The 6704-nt window shown below is 42.4% G+C and overlaps 1 pseudogene; it reads right to left on the bottom strand.

Moving 5' to 3' along the window:
• Window positions 1–379: 379 nt before the first annotated feature.
• LOC136383862 (lipopolysaccharide-induced tumor necrosis factor-alpha factor homolog pseudogene) lies at window positions 380–1082 on the bottom strand (annotated as a pseudogene).
• Between the last annotated feature and the right edge of the window lie 5622 nt (window positions 1083–6704).

Here is a 6704-nt window from a genome sequence, read left to right as displayed (position 1 = left end):
TTATGACCTCATGGATATGTGCTTGGGGGGTGTGGATAATTCCTCCATGTACTTAAAAACAAATTAAGAATTTAAAGTGAGCTTTTGTGCTACTGAAGAACATGCAATTACAGAATCTGACAGCCAAGGCCTTGAGGCAAGATTTTTGTTGTTAGATGTGAGAACAGATGGACGTGATGGTGGGCACTGAAGGCTGGCTTAGCCGTATTCAGGCCAGAGCAGCCTCAAAAATAAGGCAACCCATGGCTTCTCAGTTTGCACTCACCATTGGAAAGGCCCACTGAGGCAAGAAAAGAAGCTGGCAAGGCAAAGAAGACATTCAGACAGGGCAGTGAGAGGCCTCGGGTTGCCGGCAGGAGGGAGACCTTTGATCCAGCGCTCAAGGTGAATGTCTTCGCATGTCCTGTGCATGACTCCAAGCAGCAATTTCTGGGGTTTGGAAGTGTGTTTACTTTTGTGATATTTCCTTGCCCCACAAAAGAAGACATGGAGGTGGAGCCCCTGGAGAGCTGAGACCACCAAAGTGAAACCACTAGGGGTGGAGCTGAGTGACAGTCGGAAGGGACTTCCTGCCACACACAGTTGACTCCTGGGCTGGTTGAGTCCTACAACTGCTTGTGGGTGCCCAGGAGAGCTTTGCAGCTGGGACAGCAATGGTTCACACAGAAAGGGTGAAGCAGCAGCCCACTGTGGACCCGGATTAGCACAGGCTCCCAGCGGAGTAGGTGCGGGCACCAGGTGCGGCAGCTGGGTCACAATCATCTTGTTGCAGAAAGGACAGTCCATCTGGGCCGGGTGCTGGAATAAGGAGACGGGCTGCTGCACACAGACCATCAGTGGGACAATTGCACTGGTGCTGGGGATAGGCACAGGCTGGATGTAGCATGCAGGAGGGTTCATGCCCTTTTCTTCAGGGCCAGTCACGGAGCCCTGTGGCTGGCCCAGGCACGGGTGCAAGATGCATGGGAAAGTAACTGTTAATGGCTGCTGTCTCTTCATAGGGTGGGGGCACAGTTGGGCACAGACAAAGGCCCTGTGGCTGCCTGGTATAATCCTGCTGCCTGAGCTGCCAATTGAGCCATCCCTATAAAATTTTGACAGAAATGTAAACCAGTACCTTCATCACAAACTCACTTGTTTCTAAAAATCAGGTATCTCAATTTTTGACCAAGTGGAGATGCATATGTTTTAAATGGCAATACTGGCTTTGTATTACATAAAGCTGACCTTGTATGCTTGCCCAGGTGCATGTCATTTCTCTACGGCCAGCTGTTGTCTTCTGGGCATTCCCACGGTGAGTGATATCCCAGACCTCTTAGCCAGGACTGCCAGAGACAGACAAAACTCGCCTTACCTCATCCACTTCCAACTCTTCATGAATATTAGAGGCAGAGAAGGAGGAAAACCTAAATTATTTGAAAGAAAAAAAATTGTGTTTTAGATGTAAACTTTATTATGACAAGTAACAGCAGTTGATCAAACTCATACACATGTTACTAATCCCTTGTAAAGATGTGTAGAGAAATAAAGGAGCCAGTAAAATCTGCATACAGAGGGTTTTCCTCTAAGTCTAGCCTCTCGTTAGAGAATACTGTCCTACTTTCCTACCAGGAGGAGCGCTGTCCAATGTGGCAGTATCTTTGTATGAAACCCAAAGAGAAAGCAGTCTGGGCCAGATTCCCTGCTGTCTGCATTAAAAACTTATCAGCTTTTCCAGAAGAGTTGAGGGCATTGAATTCCTTCCTCTCTCTGGAAGCCATGTTTTGGTATCTGAGGTCAGCTTTAATTCATTCCTGGCTGAGAAAGGACAAGAGGATTTCACTACACCATCCTGGATTTTACAGAGACATGGAGATGTATAAAGACTGGTAGTATTTTGCTACAATTGGGGACCATATTTAGCTTTGCTTATTTTATTTGGGCCAAATTGATTTCTCATATGTCCAGTCATTACTCATAATCACTATTCTTTAGCTAGAACTATACTAAAATTTCTCATTAAAATTTATCTCTGATTTGGTCTGTTACATGATTAGAGATACAGAGATACTGGTCACATACCATGATGAGTATAGGACTCAGGCAATTTGTATAATACATAATTTCTGACTTCATCAAAGACTCTGATGTACGATACCATCATTCTGTTTCCCTAGGTGTAACACAAAAATAATGCTTTAGTGCTTTAAAACACTTATTGAAGCTCCAGTAAACAAATAACCCCATTGGCATGAGCAGTATCAAGCTCAGTAAATCTGAAGAAATGGTATTTTTCTTTCATAGATTGCACATTTGTCAGATATATCACCTCTCCTATCTTTACCTGTCAGTAGCAATTCATCTGAGACATTTTTACATTGTTCTTAAATGATGCAGTATTCTTTTATTCTCTCTCTTTTTTTTAGAATTATGGTAGTTGTCATATTTTCTAGTTGTTTATTCTCTAGGGTATTACTTCTAACACCCTCCCTGTCTCTGATAGCCGTTTATGTTGTTACAGAATTTTAGAATGCGTGTGCCCTGCTGTAAGGCTGTACTATCTCTGTTTTAAAGTTTTAATTAATGTTGCAATTATTTCTCAGCTATAAGTTTTTGCCTAGCATAAAGAAATTAATCCTTAGATGAAACAGACAAGCAAGACATAGATGGTAGAATCGGTAAACAATTTAACAAGTCCAATTTAATGTAGACTAGATTGCATTTCCAGCCTCAAACAGGCAACATGCCCTGGGACTGGTGGGAAAACGCACTTACTTCAGGCATTTTGCTGATAAAATCGCTCTTGAAAGCACAAAGCATAGGATGGTTAAGGATTCTGGTAGGCAAACTGACAGGCGCTCAGTATCTGCCAGTCAGACCTGCGCTGCAGCTTAACTAGCTGCGTGATCTTTAGGAAAGATAGTTGTTTACTCTTCTTCAAGTTGACATTTCTTCATAGATAAAACTGGGGCTTAAGGCCGGGAGGAGTAAGTGAGATATTCCACGTGCTTTTGTAAATGAAGACAGGATTTAGATTCAAAGCGGGGGAAAGGATGGAATTCCTGGCTCCTATGATGACGTGTGGAAGGAGTGTGTCGAACTGGCCTTATGGAGTGGTCAGATTGAGGCCCACCTCCGTGTCTAAACTGTACCAGACTCCCTCTCTGCATCACTAGGCCCCGCTTCTCTCTTTGTGTATGCATCATCGGGAGGTAAAGGTTAGTTCTTTGCATCCCTAGGGCTCACTCTTTTATAGCTTTGCTGTTAGGATAAAGTCTCCTTTCTTCCATGTCCAGATTGGAAAATACTAGAGAGTGTTGGAATTGCTTGGATCCTTTGCCAATTTCTGAACTGTGTGTGTGTGTGTGTGAGTGTGTGTGTGTGTGTGTGTGTGTGTGTGTGTGTACATGTGTACATAGTGAGGTCCGCTACCGAGCTTGGCCCAGCATAACTCGGTGAACATGCCTTTCTGTGGCATCCCAGAGTTCTAAGACTGGCACTCGTAGCACAGACACACATTAGAAAAGCGTTTTGCCGAGGGAGGTGGGGGCAGGTCGACCTAAAATATAATGAAAATTAAACAGCAACAACCAGTACAATAGGTGAAGGGCTAGTTAGTGCCTGGCTTATGGGAAGCATTCCATATACAATGGGCTGCTTTTGTGACTTAGTTGTTATTGTTAGTGGTAGAATTGTGTTCTGTGTGAAATGTATCCAGTATCCTTTCTACCATAGCCGCCTGATCCAGGAAAAAGTGACTGCCAGCAATGGGCAATGTTGCCAAGTAGGCAAACTGTCCTCTCCAATTTCTCTTTGTTCTCTCTCTGCTAAGGGTCACCCACCAGGCCAGCTTGCCTTTAAATACGTCAGACTTTAAAATTACTTTTCCCACCATCGTAGTTGATTAAAACAACTCACATTTAAATATGATTGTTCTCACTAGCCCTTAGTAAGATTATTTTCTGTTCAAGAGAAGTTTACAGCCTGACCAGGCAGTGGTGCAGTGGATATAGCGACAGACTGGGATGAGGAGGATCCAGGTTCGAGACCCTGAGGTCGCCAGCTTGAGCGCGGGCTCATCTGGTTTGAGCAAAGTTCACCAGCTTGGACCCAAGGTCGCTGGCTCGAGCAAGGGGTCACTTGGTCTGTTGAAGGGCCACGGTCGAGGCACATATGAGAAAGCAATCAATGAACAACTAAGGTGTCGCAACGAAAAACAGATGATTGATGCTTCTCATCTCTCTCTGTTCCTGTCTGTCTGTCCCTATCTATCCCTCTCTCTGACTCTCTGTCTCTGTAAAAAAAAAAAAAAAAAAAAAAAAAAGAAGAGGGAAGAGAAATTTATAAATCCTGAAGGATCTTTGGCTAAAAATATGTTTCCGATTGTCCTTCCTTCCCCTGGTCCTCCGTCCACTATGCCCCCAAAGTATCAATACCTTAACCACTTTTTTTTTTTTTTTTTAAATAAGCACACACTGACACAGGCAATATATCTTTTCAGGAGCCCTGGAAAGGCACTTGAGAGATCAACAAATCATACAGAAATGAATAATGTATGTTAAGGCCAACTGCCTACGTATAAGATGATAATAGAGGTGAAGTTCCAAACCTCATACCAGGGGCAAAGAAAATAAAAGCAAAAGATTGCTTTCTCTCTAGATGGTTGCAGACCCTGCTGCAGGCAGTATTGCACCTTAGGGATTGCAAAGAATTCAGAACTATGGGTCCATCCTCTGGGAGATGAGAACCGTGAGAGGAAGACAAAAATACTGCATAGATAAAGCTGGAGAATACTGGAAGAGAAGAGAGAATGTAGCGAGGGAAAGCTTTATCTAAGAAATATGTCAATTAAGAAACATTGGTGGAGCCTGACTAGGTGGTGGCGCAGTGGATAGAGCGTTGGACTGGGATGCCGAGGACCCAGGTTCGAGACCCCAAGGTCGCCAACTTGAGCGCGGGCTCATCTGGTTTGAGCAAAATAAAAAATACTCACCAGCTTAGACCCAAGGTCGCTGGCTCAAGCAAGGGGTTACTCAGTCTGCTGAAGGCCTGCAGTCAAGGCACATATCAGAAAGCAATCAATGAACAACTAAGGTGCTGCAACAAAGAATTGATGCTTCTCCTCTCTCTCCTTTCCTGTCTGTCTGTCCCTATGTATCCCTCTCTCTCTCTGTCCCTGTAAAGAAAAAACAAACAAACAAACAAACAAACAAAAAAAAGAAACATTGGTGGAGACTAATAAAAAATCCAAAACAAGCCCGTTCTCTTTTTTGTCTGTGTGTATATTGATCATTCAAATGAACATTAGATTTCTATACTACATGGAATTTTTGCCGACAAAAATTGCTGAGAAGCGTTGTCCTCTGTTAAACTTACTTGTCAGTTTTTCTACACTGCTTTTTAAAATGCCCCCATACTGACTAATAATCTATTAACTTTTGGTATGCTGAGTCATTGATCCCTCCAGTCAGAGGAGAGCTACTAAAATCTGGGAGGTTAGTTGATGAGAGTTAGTCATTCAAATGCACTGTCTCATAGACAACTACCGGCTTCTGCTAACTCTATAAATATATCTCACAAAACTAGCAAAACCTGCTTGTAGGTCAAAAGCTATTTTAAATTTCTATTATTTTTAATTGAAGATTAGATTCTTCAGAGACCTCTAAACTCTCGGCTCCTAAGCCTGGTTTTGGATAGAAATAGGACCCATACAAGGACCAGCAAGGTAATCAACTATTTCTGACTTGAAGATGAACATTTATCAAGTGTCATTTATATCAGTCTGGTACTGGTCTGTGGGCCATTTGGTTACGGTCCGCAGAGAAAGAATAAATAACTTACATTATTTCCGTTTTATTTATATTTAAGTCTGAATGATGTTTTATATTTAAAAAATGACCAGATTCCCTCTGTTACCTCCGTCTAAGACTCACTCTTGACGCTTGTCTCGGTCACGTGATACATTTATCCGTCCCACCCTAAAGGCTGGTCTGTGAAAATATTTTCTGACATTAAACTGGTCTGTGGCCCAAAAAAAGGTTGGGGACCACTACTTTATATTGAAATCACTACCATGTTAAGTGTAGAGAGTATTAGCCCTGACAAGGGAAGGTTTTTTTTTTGTTGTTTGTTTGTTTGTTTTTGTTTCTTTTTTTTTTTTTTACAGAGACAGAGAGAGAATGATAGATAGGGACAGACAGAAAGGAATGGAGAGAGATGAGAAGCATCAATCATCAGTTTTTTGTTGCGACACCTTAGTTGTTCATTAATTGTCCTCTCATATGTGCCTTGATGGGGGGGGGCTACAGCAGACCGAGTAACCCCTTGCTCGAACCAGTGACCTTGGATCCAAGCTGGTGAACTTTGCTCAAACCAGATGAGCCCGTGCTCAAGCTGGCGACCTTGGGTCTCGAACATAGGTCCTTCGCATCTCAGTCCAACGCTCTATCCACTGCACCACCACCTGGTCAAGCTGTTGTTGTTTTAAAGTTATGTTCTTGCATTTGTTTGTTCTTGTGATTTTTGTTAAATTCTAACTTTGCCTAAGTATTTACTATATCTATTTAGAAATATGACATAGATATACCATTCTTTTTTATCAGAAAAGTTGATTAAAAAAAGATTTCAATACACTTATGTTTTGGTGGTGATGGACATAGTAGGGAGGTTGTGAATGTTGAAGAATAAAGACACAATCATTTTTCTTCACATGGTTATGATCATCA

Source organism: Saccopteryx leptura, chromosome 12 (genome assembly GCF_036850995.1).
Source record: "Saccopteryx leptura isolate mSacLep1 chromosome 12, mSacLep1_pri_phased_curated, whole genome shotgun sequence".
NCBI classification, from domain to species: domain Eukaryota; kingdom Metazoa; phylum Chordata; class Mammalia; order Chiroptera; family Emballonuridae; genus Saccopteryx; species Saccopteryx leptura.
This window is presented reverse-complemented; position numbering and strand designations above follow the sequence as displayed.